This window comes from Crocodylus porosus, unplaced genomic scaffold (genome assembly GCF_001723895.1).
Source record: "Crocodylus porosus isolate Cpor-Errol unplaced genomic scaffold, CroPor_comp1, whole genome shotgun sequence".
Taxonomy (NCBI): Eukaryota; Metazoa; Chordata; order Crocodylia; family Crocodylidae; genus Crocodylus; species Crocodylus porosus.
This window is the reverse complement of record NW_017728886.1, coordinates 137,231,533-137,245,078: the sequence shown is the minus strand read 5'-3', so window position 1 is coordinate 137,245,078 and position 13,546 is coordinate 137,231,533. Positions and strand designations below refer to the sequence as shown.

Below are 13,546 nucleotides of genomic sequence, written 5' to 3'. Positions count from 1 at the left end.
TGCTACAGGCTCAGGACCGATACAGGGAAAAGTAAATATATCTAATTAAAAAAATGATTACAAGAAGTAGTCGGGTCTTTACTGTTCATTATCCCCACAAACCAATGAGATTAGCTGATTACCTTGGACTTCAAACACAGAGAGCCATTCTATCACAAAGGGGAGGGGGGACAGGCTTTAACAAAAAAAGCCCTCCTTTCACTGTACCCTCCCACTGCATTCACTTGCAAATCGCTGTGTGCTTGGAAAAGCCTGAGCTTCCCCAGTCTCTAACCTTCCCATGGTAAGTGCTGCAGCTCTATCAGCAGAACCTCTCTCTCTCTCTCTCCCTCTCTTCCTGTGAGGGAGTATTTTTTTTTTTTAATCAGGAGCTCTGAATGAAAGCAAGTCAGAGAGAGAGCTCCCCCCTTAGCTTTGGTTCCCTGCTGTCCAGAGTTAAGTGATGTTGGGAGAAAAAATCAGAGTTAGATCCAAGTAGGATCAGTCTTAGAAAATAACAGCAGAAAACACACACACAAAAGGAGCAGATCATAGCAAATACTTCAGTTTTGCTTGGATTGGACATTACTTCTTGTACTCAGAAGCAGAATAAAAGGTAGGAGTCTTTCTTCTTTGCATTTCCTTAGGTGGTTTTATTTTCTGGGAGTGTTAACAGCAATGTTTTTAATGAACACATAGAATTATTGTAATATATGCAACTTTTATATGTTTATAGAGATGCTTTAGCAAATATGGTTAATAAAGGGAAAGAGGTGAACATGTGTATTCTCTCCTCAAAGTAAATTTCACTTCTACCTTTGCCAGACTGAAGAACTATGCCTTTTGCAAAGCCTTTTTTTCCCAGTAAGAAGCTAGTTACAAGCAACACAGCCTCTATTAATATTCAGTTATTGTAAATTCAGTGAGGGGTGGGGGGAGGTTACTACTTGGACTGAAAAAGCTTAATGTTTCACAATGTAACTGTCATGAGCATGGCATGCAGCATATACATACATGCCCACACTCACTCCACTCCTGTTTGTAAGTCTGTGACACCTTTCTTTAATGTTAGACTATCATGTTTGGCTTTTCCTCTGAATAACATTTCAGTATAATTACGCACACTTAAAGCAAATACTTCTTCAGGAAACAGGTCTCTGGAGATGGACAGGAGGATGAATACAGGCAATACTTCATATACATATGTAAATGTGTAGCTATCTGTGAATGCAGGGAAGAAAAAGATGCACACTTTCCCCTTAAAAATACATTTCCCATTTTAGTAAGAAGATTAAAAAAGAGAAAAGGAGAGAGAGAAGAAAGAAAATAGTTAGTCAGCAGTTGTGTGAGCTTGTATTGTCACTGCTGCAATAAAATCCATATTTTATGTGGTGTTAAATTAATGCAGCACAATTCAAGTCCAAATCCACATTCCCAACAAGTAATTGTTGATGGCACTGTCAGCTGCACTTGAAATTTGCAATAGGCTAATACTGTACAAGACACTTGCAGTCTGGAAAACCTAGCAGTTCTTTAGCCAAGGAGAATGCATCTGCACGTGCAATCAGTGACAAACAGCTACTAGCATTTTAAAACTGACCTATCATCTTTGTTGCTTCCACACAAATGGAGCTGTTTCCTACAATCTTCAGCTTTCATTCCAGTAAAAGCCTCTCTATTATCCAAAACTGCACTTCCTATGCTTTTAAGATGTTTGGAGTTACATTATTTTCTTTCTGTTTATGTGCTGTGTGAAGATGCAGCACTGCAAAAAACAATGTCTTTTTTTAATGGTGTCAATTTTTTATTATTATTATTTATTTATTTGCATGTTCATATTGCTAGTTTTTGCTTGGGAAATATTTCTGACCCCCTCAGTCCCTTGTGAAATATATCACTTACCAGGACTGTTTTTCATCTAGTTCTAGTATTTTTTGAGGATTTCAAATTACTGAAAGTTTTATGCTAATCATATATCCTTTGAATATACTGTAAGTGTTTGATATTTTAAAGAAAGATGAAAGAGTAAGTCTGGAATGAAAGAATAGGAGAAGGAAGTGGAAAAGATAAGCAATTTTTTTTTCCCAGACTAGAAAAAGCAGGTTCATAGAGTCAATGTAGCTTGCTCAGGGAGATAAATACTTTTTGGATCATAAGCTGGTAATCTTGTATGTGCCTTGGGAATTCCTCAAAAATCAAACTCACTCTGGTAAATAATAATGTAACTGAAAAACTCATTTGTGCAGCAGGTTTCTGTTATAATTTATTCCCACTTCGCATCATTTCTTCTGGATGTGAGTGTCAAAATGAGTTTGAACATTGAAAAATGTGTACGACATTCTGTTTGAGAGAAGGGTAGTGATAAAATAAGTCTTAAGACTTTGTACTCATTTTTTTGTTTGAAATACTGTCTCTGATTATTTGTGGGTGTATGGGACAATAGCTTTTAATGGTTGCATTAGTCACCTTAGGTTTGTAATACTGATTTTGTAGGTACACCTGGCACAGGGAAGTATTTAGACATATATTTGTGTAGATATTTATATTTTATATGTAGGTGCTTATTGGTTGCTTACTGCAATGGTGAGTGGTATTGTGGATTTTGCTTTGGGGTGGAGGGGTCTGTGTGTATGTGCAGTGATACATGCATACCTGATATACATGATACACATGTATGTATCACTTCTAAAATACAAATTGAACAAAATAACAACTATTTCTACTAGATATAATATTTAGATTTTACTTATGGTCCACAGATGAGCTTAGCTTTAAACAAGGCACAATTACTGTCACTCCCATCCATTAAATAATAATTATTTTAAAAATCTTGGAACATGACAGAATGCAAAACTCAGCTGAAGTTGAAACAAGAAATATATTGTTTGAACTTTCTTGTTACATAACTCAATGAAATGATACAAAAGCTTAATTTGAAAATGATACCTACCGTATTCTCAGACAGTGATTTCCTGATTTTTCCATGATTTTCTAAGGAAACAAATGACTGAGATGGAGTGTTTCTCCTCGAGGTGATTTCTGTGCAGATGACTTATTTTCTACGTCTGTTAAATAGATTTGCAGCCAGGTGGCAGGTGATATAAGCTATTCTCTAATTTCATACCTTGTCATGCCACTAGGTTGCAGCATAAGTGCACAGGGTCAAGTTAAAACTGAAATATTGCTGAACTGACAACAAAAATGGGGGAACTAATTTTATACTTAATGGTCATTTTTAAAATTTATTCATTATTGTCCACTGAAGTAATGAATGCTTAGGTTTTCCTCATTAGACTTTGCCATATATCTGTGTTCTTACTTCTGAATAACATGCTATGTCCTCACCATGATTTGACATGAAAGTCAGAAGTGGAAGAGGAGATAGAAAAATTAGACAGATAAAAAGCCTTAGAAATAAACAGGAAGATGAAATACATTTTGGGGTGCTTTATCACTGTAGCTGCACAGCATAATATAAATTTACTCTGTATTATTAATAATGGTAACTAGTAGAAGTGAAAAGATGCTAATTAACATTTCATTTGTAATAAAGGATGAATATCTAGATTGAAAGTGAGTCAAGAGCAAAGGAGCTATGGTTCATTTTTAGTCCCAGGCTACTTAGGTGGGCAGCATGACAGATGACTTCATTGTTTGTATTGTGAACACTCATGCAGTAGCAAAATTGATTAAGCATCTTTAAACTTCATTGCATTTTGTATGATTGTGTATACAAAAAGTAAAAATCAAGGCTCTTAGTGGTACAGTGAGGACTTCTTCAACTGTGTGTAAAAAATATCTTAAGCAAAAATTCAGTTCACCTCCTACCTTCAAATCTACCAGTATGAAGTACTGCCCTTTGATTAGGCAAGGTACCCTGTCATAAGATAATTAAGTTGTCTCTATTATTTCCACATAAACAGATTTTTAAATATAATTGAAAAATATGCAAAGCAAAACAAAAACCTGATTTCATACTTTGGATGAAAAATTCTAGGATATCCTTCTTCCTACACTAACCTTAGATCAGGTGTTTTCCAAATTTCGCTTGGAGCCCTGTTATAGTTGCCTTGTTGTTTTTTGTTTGCTTTTCTCTCTCTCCCTGGGTTGGTGGCCTTCTCACCTTTAAATCCTTTTCATCATGACTTTCTTCCACACAGTGAGTGAAGGGTTGACCCAACTCAACCAGCTGTGCTTCTGTTTCTTAAAGCCATAACAGCAGAGCAACAGAAAGTAACCCTTTCCTTTGGAGCTAAGTTGTTGTGTCCAACTGACCCAAAAGAAAATAAGATATACTCAAGATCTGGTTTTCATCATGCTTTGTGTTTGGTGGCAGGCCAGAACATTGTCTTAATCAGAGGACCACTGTGCTCATTAATTCTGTTTATTATCTTCTCCATCTAAGTCTTAATATGCAGATGATTTGCTGATTATACACCAGCCAGCACTTTATATGCATTTTTCCACCAGCAGATCCATCTTGATGATCTAACATCAGCACTGTGTTTGCTATAAAAGGAAAGGGGGTTGAAGAAGGAAAGAAGTTGTGCATCTTCTGGGATTGTGTTACAATAAATAGGATACTATAAACTTTATCTCCTTCACATTTGAAATCCATTCCTTCTCTCTTTGGAATCTCTCATTATTACTTCTTGCCTTCATAAATGTACGTGAAATAGATGTCTGTGTCATTCTGTTGATAAGGAGGAAGAGTGTGTGCAAGAGGCATCCGCACTAGAAGTATCTGTGAGATGTTTCCTAGCTTCCACTATCATAGGCCTTCTGATCTGGAATATGCTACAGTACTCAAGCCTGCCAGCTGGCAGTTGGTAATGCTATCTCTGTACCAACAGGCTGCATCAGGGGAATACAAAACCTTAGGAAGTTAACTAGATATACTCTAAGGCAACATGGCAGGTGTCTTTTTTAATATTGTCCCCAAATGTTCATCAATTTTAAAAAATTCATTTCTTCACACAATGATGTTCTTGTTTTAACTTATTTTTATGGCACTTCTTAAACATAAGTAAGAAACCAACTTTAAACCATGTTAATATGTATATAGTTTAAAAAATGTAACCACTCAAAGAATATGTAGATAGAAATGAAATACCCAGACATAACGTGATTTCTGCTGGTGCTCAAAAGCCAAAGCTGTTCTCTTCTGTGTTTTATGACAACTGCAGAAGTCCTTATCTAAAATATTTCCCCATGTGCAGTTTTATATTACATTATATGTAATTATGCATTTTGTAAATCTTATGATTTTATCACTAGTATTTCATCATCTGCCACATTACAGATTGGATTTATTGCATTATCCCATCTCAGTGCTTTGCATTACAGCATAAAGAACATGACATACCTTCATTTAGCCTGATAAAATCATGCCATTTTAAATGAATGCAATCCTTTTGAACTCTGCAGATGTTCTATCACATAGGCTTTTAAGAAATAAAGGGTAGGTATCAATGTAATTTACCGCACTTATGAGCAAAGAGGTTGAAATACAGCATTTAATAACACTGAGGGTTCCCCCCCTCCAAATTAACATAATGTAAATTAAGTAGAAATGAGTTGTTATCATGGCCTCATGTCAGGCTGAGTATTAGCAAGTTATCTGAAATCCATGTTTATTTAACAGAATGAGCTGATTATTTGAATAGTTATGACACAATTATAATATTAAACATAACTAAAATAAAGCATGTGCCTGTGTCTAAGATTCTGATTCATTTGAATAATGTATTCTTCATTGGTTGCTATAACTAACTGGTTGACTCCTTAAAGACAGAACAAACATAAGACTTGTTTTTATTCCCTTTGAAATCAAAGGAATCCTGTATGCAAAAATGTTCAAGTTTTGTGCGCAAGTATTTGGAATGGTAAAATCCTGTCTTCTATACATGGTAAGGGAAACAACGGGCCAAATTCTTATTTTTTTTATCGGTTAACAATTCTGTGAAAATGGAGTACTAATTGAAGATATTCAAATCAGAGTTGGTCGTAAAGTTTAAGTTTCATATAGAATGGCCAATTATAGAATATAGCCACTGAATCTTATAAGAAATCATTTCAGATTTATTAATTCTGCTACTAAATAATCATCATTAAATACTCAAGGACCTATCAGCTTCACCACAAAGGCAACTGTGCCAGTTTACTGTCAATATCTCACAAAGTCTTAAAACTCCATCGCATTGAAGAAAAGGCATTACAAGCACTTTAGGAAATTAGTAAGGTAGAAAGTGCAGAGTCAAGGATAAAAATCTTACGAACTTTAAAGGTTGCATGTTTCTGAACAAAGTGAGTTGCAACCTGAATAGAAGATATTAAATATCTGATAGTCTAAAATTATATCTAGCACTGGAGACATTACAAGTGCAATGAAAACAATATTTCTAAACTTTACCTTCACCACAACCTCTGTGGTTTTTAGGCAAGATGTAATGTAGTAGAGGACATGGCAATTTTTTTAAAAATTACTAGTAGCTTTTTTTTTTAATTGTTCAAAATTATTAGAATTATCTGTGTGGTCTTGTATGAAAAGCCTGTTTTTCCTGAGGACTTACATATACCAATCGCAAGACATACTTACCAGGTGTTAGAAGTCATTTTCAACTGAGATCCATAATGTTTTATTTCTTTACACAAACCTGAACTCCCTAGTTAATAGCCCCAATTGCTGGTCATTTTTAAATACTTTTTTTTTATGAACCAGAGAAATTTGAAATGGAAAGCTCACTCACCCTTTCATTTCAAATTCCCCTTTCAAAGCAGATTATTTTAAAATATGTTTGGGCCAGAGACCCAGATCTAATTAAAACCCATTGAAATCATTGGAAAGATTCATAGTGATTTCTATGCATTTTGGTTAAGCCCTGTAGGTACTAGACTTGACTTCCCCGCTTTGTCAAGTGATGCCTCTGCATCCATGTATTTTAGAAGGTCAAAATGCCGTTTTTATTGCTGTATGACAGCTTCCAAAGTTTTCCCTCCCACAGAATATTAGTATGTTTGATTATTTTCTTTCAGATATAATCACTTGCATTTTTCTCAAGTTGAAACTTATTTTTGACACTTTTCAATATTTGGTTTCATATAAAAATCTCCCACGGTAAATTTATTTTGTTCAGAGATGCATTTTTTCACTGTTCTGTTGAAAAATTCTGGTAATAATATTGGACGTGGGCCCATAAACAATATACACATCTTCTGGAACTCCTCAGCACTAGTGGGGAAATATAATTTTTTTGCCTGAATTTTCCAGTAGATAATTTGTGCCTCATTGTGCTCTGGCTCATGACAAAGGTCAGATTCAGTAACATAATGGCAGCATATATTAGTAGGATGATCCTGCAAGCTATGAGATCTAAAGAATTTAAATAAAACTCAGTTGCAAAAAACTGAGTTTGGGCAAAAACTACATATTTCATTTACACAAAATCTGAACCCTCCATGCATTTAAATCTTTAAAACTGGAGAAGTTCATGGAATATTGTCCACCCTATATCAAGATATGTTGGAGGAAGCCTAACCACAACATTTCTATCCATTGAGAGAAGAGTATACAATAATGGGTAAATAAGTCTTATCACAATTTATAAAATACTTTTAAACTGCTCTTTCTGTCTTTAAAAAATAAAAAGTAGTACATGTTAACGATACAAACTATAGGTCAAATGTGGAATTCTCACTAGGAATATGCACTAGTAGTAAGTTCATTTGATATAGGACTGAACCCTCCATGGTACCAGAGGCTACCACGTTATCAAGAAAGCATGAGCAGTTTTGGGGTCTGTAGTGAAAATAATTGAAAACCCTTCTCAAAGGCTGGTAAACTGAGCTCACAAATATTGTATACAGCCACTGTTCCTCTGTAAAAAGAAGGATTTTGCAGATTTTTTTCCCCTTTCCTTCTACCTCCTGCATGCTGAATTGAGAATGCAGTCACTTAAATTTCCAGAGCACCTATGTACAGACCTAACTAGGCATAGATTGATCTAAGTGCAGATTGTTACAGATGTCTGGGGCAGTTAGACTAGGCAAAAAATGACCAACCCAGTGTAACTTGGTTCATCTGAGGAGGTGAACTAACTTAGGTTGGGAATGGGTTAACCTGGCTTAATTAACATCTAAGCGCAGCCTCAGGGCTGGGAAAACCCATCCACTTGCCCCAGCACTGGGGCTGCACTTTTTCTCTCCCCACTCCTCCCTCACTGGGCTATCTTTAACCCTCTGTTCCACCTCACCCCAGGACATTCAACCCCTACCACAGACCCACCAGCCCCCCTGCTCACCAACCCCTCCCAACCCACCAGCCCCCTGATCCCATCTGTCCCTCTCCCTACCCCAGCTTATTTTGATTGGGTTCCCAATGTGGCTCCCATCACTAGCAAACATCTGTACAAGCATGATCTATGATCACATGGCTTAAAATAACCCCAGGCCTTGCAAACATGTACCTACCTCAAACATGCTTGTCATTATCTGTTGAAAACACCACTGATTTAAAGTGCATTCTAAGAAATTACTTTGTGACAGCTGGCCCCTTCTTGCAACTCATGGCATATACTGCATTTAGGACATGCAGCTGTGATCACTTTCTCTCCTCTACATAATCACAATGAATGTTTTAACTCTTTTTTATGCCAATACCTGGGTTTTCGTTTAAAAATAAGGATGCTATGTAATTCCTTTAAACATCAATTCATGACTGTCTTCCTGCAATCAGAGTTTTTAATCTCTATATAGAAGTGGCTTTCATTTCAACAATGAACTTGGAAGTAATAGCTATTCATGAAAGAGTGAGGATCTGAAATTTATCACCAAGGCCCATCTTTTCCCATTTTACTCTCCGAACAGAACACTATTGGTTAAATAGAGCCCATTGGTCTGTTTCAGCTGCCATCTCTTCTCAGCAAATCACTTAAACATACTTAAGTCACACTGATTTAAGTGCAAGCACATATTTGAGTGATTTGTTGACTGGTGAGATAAATGAATGATTTAAGACAGTAGGATTTCACTCTTGAATTGCTTTTTTTAATTAATGGTAATTTTTATAGGAAATAACTGAAATACACAAAGGAGATATACAAAACATGCAAAGGTAGGAGAGATTACAGAACTAAAAACAAAGAAAGAACAACAGCACTAAGAATAAAAATGGCAGGGCATTAGGAAAGCTTACTATATATATTTTTTATTCCTGTGATATATTTTAATGACATAAGTAAATAAGCTCTTTGTCTTAAACATTGGAGCATATCTTCCTACATTCTTCACATTATTCTTTCACCCTATCCTTATATGAGTCTTCTAAATTCAGTACTGTGTTTTTTTATTTTCCATTTGTTTAATTATAAAGTATTTTGCACAAGTAATCACTAAGCCATAAAAAAGATGAAAAGTTGTCTATATTATTAAGTCCCAGATCCTGCAAAAAAGAAGCATTTGGGCTCTGTAGTCTATCCCGGGGTGCTCAACCCCTGGCCCACAGGCAAGTTCCAGTCCCTGGTGTCATTTCATCTATGGGCCTATGTGCCTGATCTATCATGCAGAACACTGTGGACTCCAATTCCAGCATGTCAGGCTGAGGGGGAGAAGGGTACACAAGGCTCCCAAAGCCCAGTCCCTGCCTTGGGGTTGAGCAGGAGCAGCATGAAGCCCAAGCCCCCAAACGCTATGCATGGAGTCAGGCAGGGGGTGGTATGGAGCAAGATCCCTGCACATGGGCCTGGGTGGGAACATCATGGGCTCCTGGAGCCTGATTCGTGCATACAGGGATGGAAGGAGGTAGTGTGAGGTCCCTGGAGCCTTGTGCTGTCATGCAGGGTCTGATTTGGCCTACAGACTGGCCCTCCACTGCTCATGTGGCCTGCAGTGCTAAAAGGTAGAGCACCTCTGGTCTGTCATGATTCTCCTACCAGTATTGGGCCATAAACCATAAATAATCACCAGTGTATCTACAGTGGTGACTTCTAGGTCACATTTTTAGTAAACTACATTTATTTGGCTATATTCTACTCAGTCATCAATTTGTTTTTATTTTAAATATTCAGGTTTAGCCTGAACTTCATAAAGTATCTTGAATGCACAAAAGATCAGCAACAACATTGCTTTCAAGACATGAAACTATTTAGTTTTTACTATAATATTAAGTTATGGGCATCCCTGGTATGTCAGAAAAGCTATTCCTCACTTGACTTCACACTCTAGAGCATTTTATTAAATCTTTATGAATAAGAACTTACAGGATGAAATGTGTTATGAACCAGATACCCTCTTCTGGAGGATAGCCTCCATGTGTGAATGTCAAATGAAGGTAGGACCTTTGTTTTATTTTTTTTGTGGTGATGTCTTCTATGGGGCCAACTGCATGCTGGAATTAAGTAGAACAAGTTTTCTAATGCCTTGCATTCCTCCTCAGGTCTGGGTAAGCAGGGAAAGTACAGTTGCATCTCTTGTAACACTAACAAACACAGGCAGATGTGTTTCCCAGTGGAAAAGTAAATACTTCAATGGACACTGTACTTTATCTGTTTATTGTGTACACTTTAACTTATAGAACCTGTCCACTTTAGGTTGGCAGAGATGAGATTGTATCATGATTTCAGTGACTTATTAATTGGATGAAATCAAATAGTTGGTAGCAAATTATTACTTCATTTTGTATTTAGTGTTGTGAGATGCTCTCCACTAATGGTATTTTAATTTTGTTTATGATTGATAGAAAGTTATTTTGTGATGAAAACTTGTGTCAGGGTTACATTTATATAAATTTAATGAGAGTGAAGGCTCAAGATTTTCTTTCCATTATTGTGTTAGCCAACTGAACCTGCTTTGCGAAGCATATGAGCTATTTGTGCATACATTGTAATAGTGGTACTTTATCCAGAGTTTTAGTGAGGTCCGAATAGTGGGAATTAGAAAAAAGTATAATGAACTGAGGCACAGCACACTACAAAAATAATCATCTTGAAGTTTGAGGTACTAAATCATATTGCAGTATAAATATTCAGAAAAAATTAGACAATTATATTGTGTATTATATGGATCACTGTTATAGTTATCTTACATTGGATACCTCTGAGCATATAGCTGACAGAGAGAGGATCTTATTTTCTGAAATACAAGTTATTTTTTAATATTTCAATTTGTTACACTTAGGGATTTAAATATTGTTTTTCTTAGATTTGTGAGTTAAATAGCACTATTCAAATCATATCCCCTAATATGTGGGAGGGAAGATTTTATTTTTTTGGTAATATCTTTTTATTGTCCCAAATGTATAGTTGTGAAAGCTTTTAAACATGGTTTTAGGTAATGAGTGCTCTTCCTCAGGTCTCCAGGTCTCAGAAAGAAACAGACACAGCATATGCTAAATAAGAGATAGAAAAAGGCTTCACATATCACTTTGTATGTAAATGCAAACAAGTCTCCTTAAAGGAAGGCTGTGAAGTAGGAAAAAGAAGGTGTTATCAGAGATAGCTTCAGAATGAGAGAAGTGCAATAGAATACATAAAATAATTGTGAGGAATAGCAAGCCTACTCAGGAGGGAAAAGGTTTTTATTACCTGTGGAATGTAGAAATAATCTCTATCTGTTATTTAGCTCAAGCTGTATCTGCTTCTTTTCCAGACCAGAGGATTGGTACTTTGTACCTGTCAACTTGTCTAACATCTCCCCCAACTATGCAGTTGGTTCAATAAAAGATATCAACACACACACACACAAATTCTTGCATCTCATATATTTCCTGGGCCATTTTTCAGCCATTCTTTCTGTCTCAAAAGTCACCATGTTAGCTGATGTTAGCCACAAATGGTACAGTTCGGTTCTGTTATTGGTAACATACACAAATTACCTTTATTCTACAAGTCTACAATGACCAGCAATTGGGTAATTTTTCAGTGTCAGCAACACAGTGCAAAAAATCCTAGGTGCATAATATGAATCAGGAGATGTAACTTTCCTTGCAACTGCAATTTGATTATTACTTGTGCCACAGACAGATGAATGTGTATTTGTAATACTTTTGTTAAGATTTTTAAAATTATTATACAAAAGAATACATTTCTGTTGGTTTTAATTTATAGACATTCTATAAATAATTTACTTCTACAAAATATTGTTTTAATTAGCATTCAAATATAATAGCTTATAACTAGATCAGTTAGTGTTCACAGTTGACATGGAAAACAATGCCATAATGGTAATGATAATTGCAAGGTTAAAAAAGGCATTAAAGTCCTATGATGAAGATCATTTGAATGCCATAGGAGTTGTACCATTGATTAAAATAGCTTTATCATCAAGCAGAAACCCCTTAAAACTACAGCATTAGTACCTTAAAATTGAAAAGGTAAATTGATCAATGGTTGAAATTTTTTCTTTTAGTGCAGTTAAGTAGTGTACTCTCAGAAATGTTGCCAGTGAAACAAAAGACAGTGCTGATTTAAAATCGCATTTCATATTTCAATCATCCTTTTTCTTATCACTTCAAGAATTTTTAGATGAATGCCAAGATTTAGATTTGTTTTTTTTTAAATTTGAGGTGTGTAGACTATACTTCTATTTTGAACAGTTATATATCAAATAAATCAAATGTAATGTAGAGAATAATATGATTAAAGAACTGGCAGAGTAATAATAGCACGATATTTTACCTTTCTTTGCAACTCTAGAAAATCCTGGTGCAATTTTATATGACATAATCATATAATTATATTCTTACCTTTAATAACATTCTGGATTAATCATATTTTGTTGTGAAAATTAGGAAATATGTAAATATGAAGGTGTTATTGAGAGATGTTATAAGATAGGAATATTTTTCTACCTTTGACTCCTACTTTATAACACACATCTTTGTAAAGACTTCACTGAGTATGAAATGGCTATTGAATCTCTCTTGAAATGTTAATATTAAAAAAGTGACATAGAATCAGTTATATTCAATCATCAACAAAAATGCATGGTTTAGAAAGTTTCAGGCTATTTTCTTTTTTCAGCTTGGATATGATTACTTCAGAGGCCAGTGTATTTGTTTTGTTTACTGTTGTATACCTCTGTGTGTTCTTATCCCATGTCTTAAAATAGCTCATATTTAATTGTAAATAATATTCACTTCCTGTACAATTTTAGGAAATTTAAATGTTAGGAGAAAGAAACCCTGCATATTAAATCAATCCAAATTAGGTCTCAGCCCTTCAGGAGCTTGTCAAAGCAGCTGGGATTATGTTAATAACTTGCTGACCCTTTGGAAAGTGAATTGTTGTTGATTTTTTTTTTCTGGTGCAATTTCCAGCAAAGTTTCTTCTGTTACTCATATTAAAAAAAAAAAACAAAACTCTTAATATTAAGATTATTAGCCCTTTGGTGCCATCTTGTGGTGAGATGATAGTTGTGAAAACAGAGATGGTATTCTGTGCTTGTCATAAGTTTCTTTGCCTTATTGAAACAATCTCAGTTTTAGTAATGTAGGAATATGTATGCATTTACTAGTAGCTATAATATGAGAAAATGACTCATGTATAAAATAGCTACTTTCTTTCTTCTTTGA

General features: G+C 35.3%; 1 protein-coding gene across 5 annotated transcripts in view; it reads left to right on the top strand.

Annotated features, from left to right (window-relative positions):
• Positions 1-214: 214 nt before the first annotated feature.
• CDH10 (cadherin 10) overlaps positions 215-13,546 on the top strand; it is a 210,516-nt gene continuing 197,184 nt past the window's right edge. For 4 of the 5 annotated variants that reach the window (XM_019541993.1, XM_019541984.1, XM_019541976.1 and 1 more), the window contains exon 1: positions 290-595. The gene's annotated coding sequence lies outside the window, so the exon portion shown is untranslated. The other variant, XM_019541968.1, reaches the window with a different exon arrangement.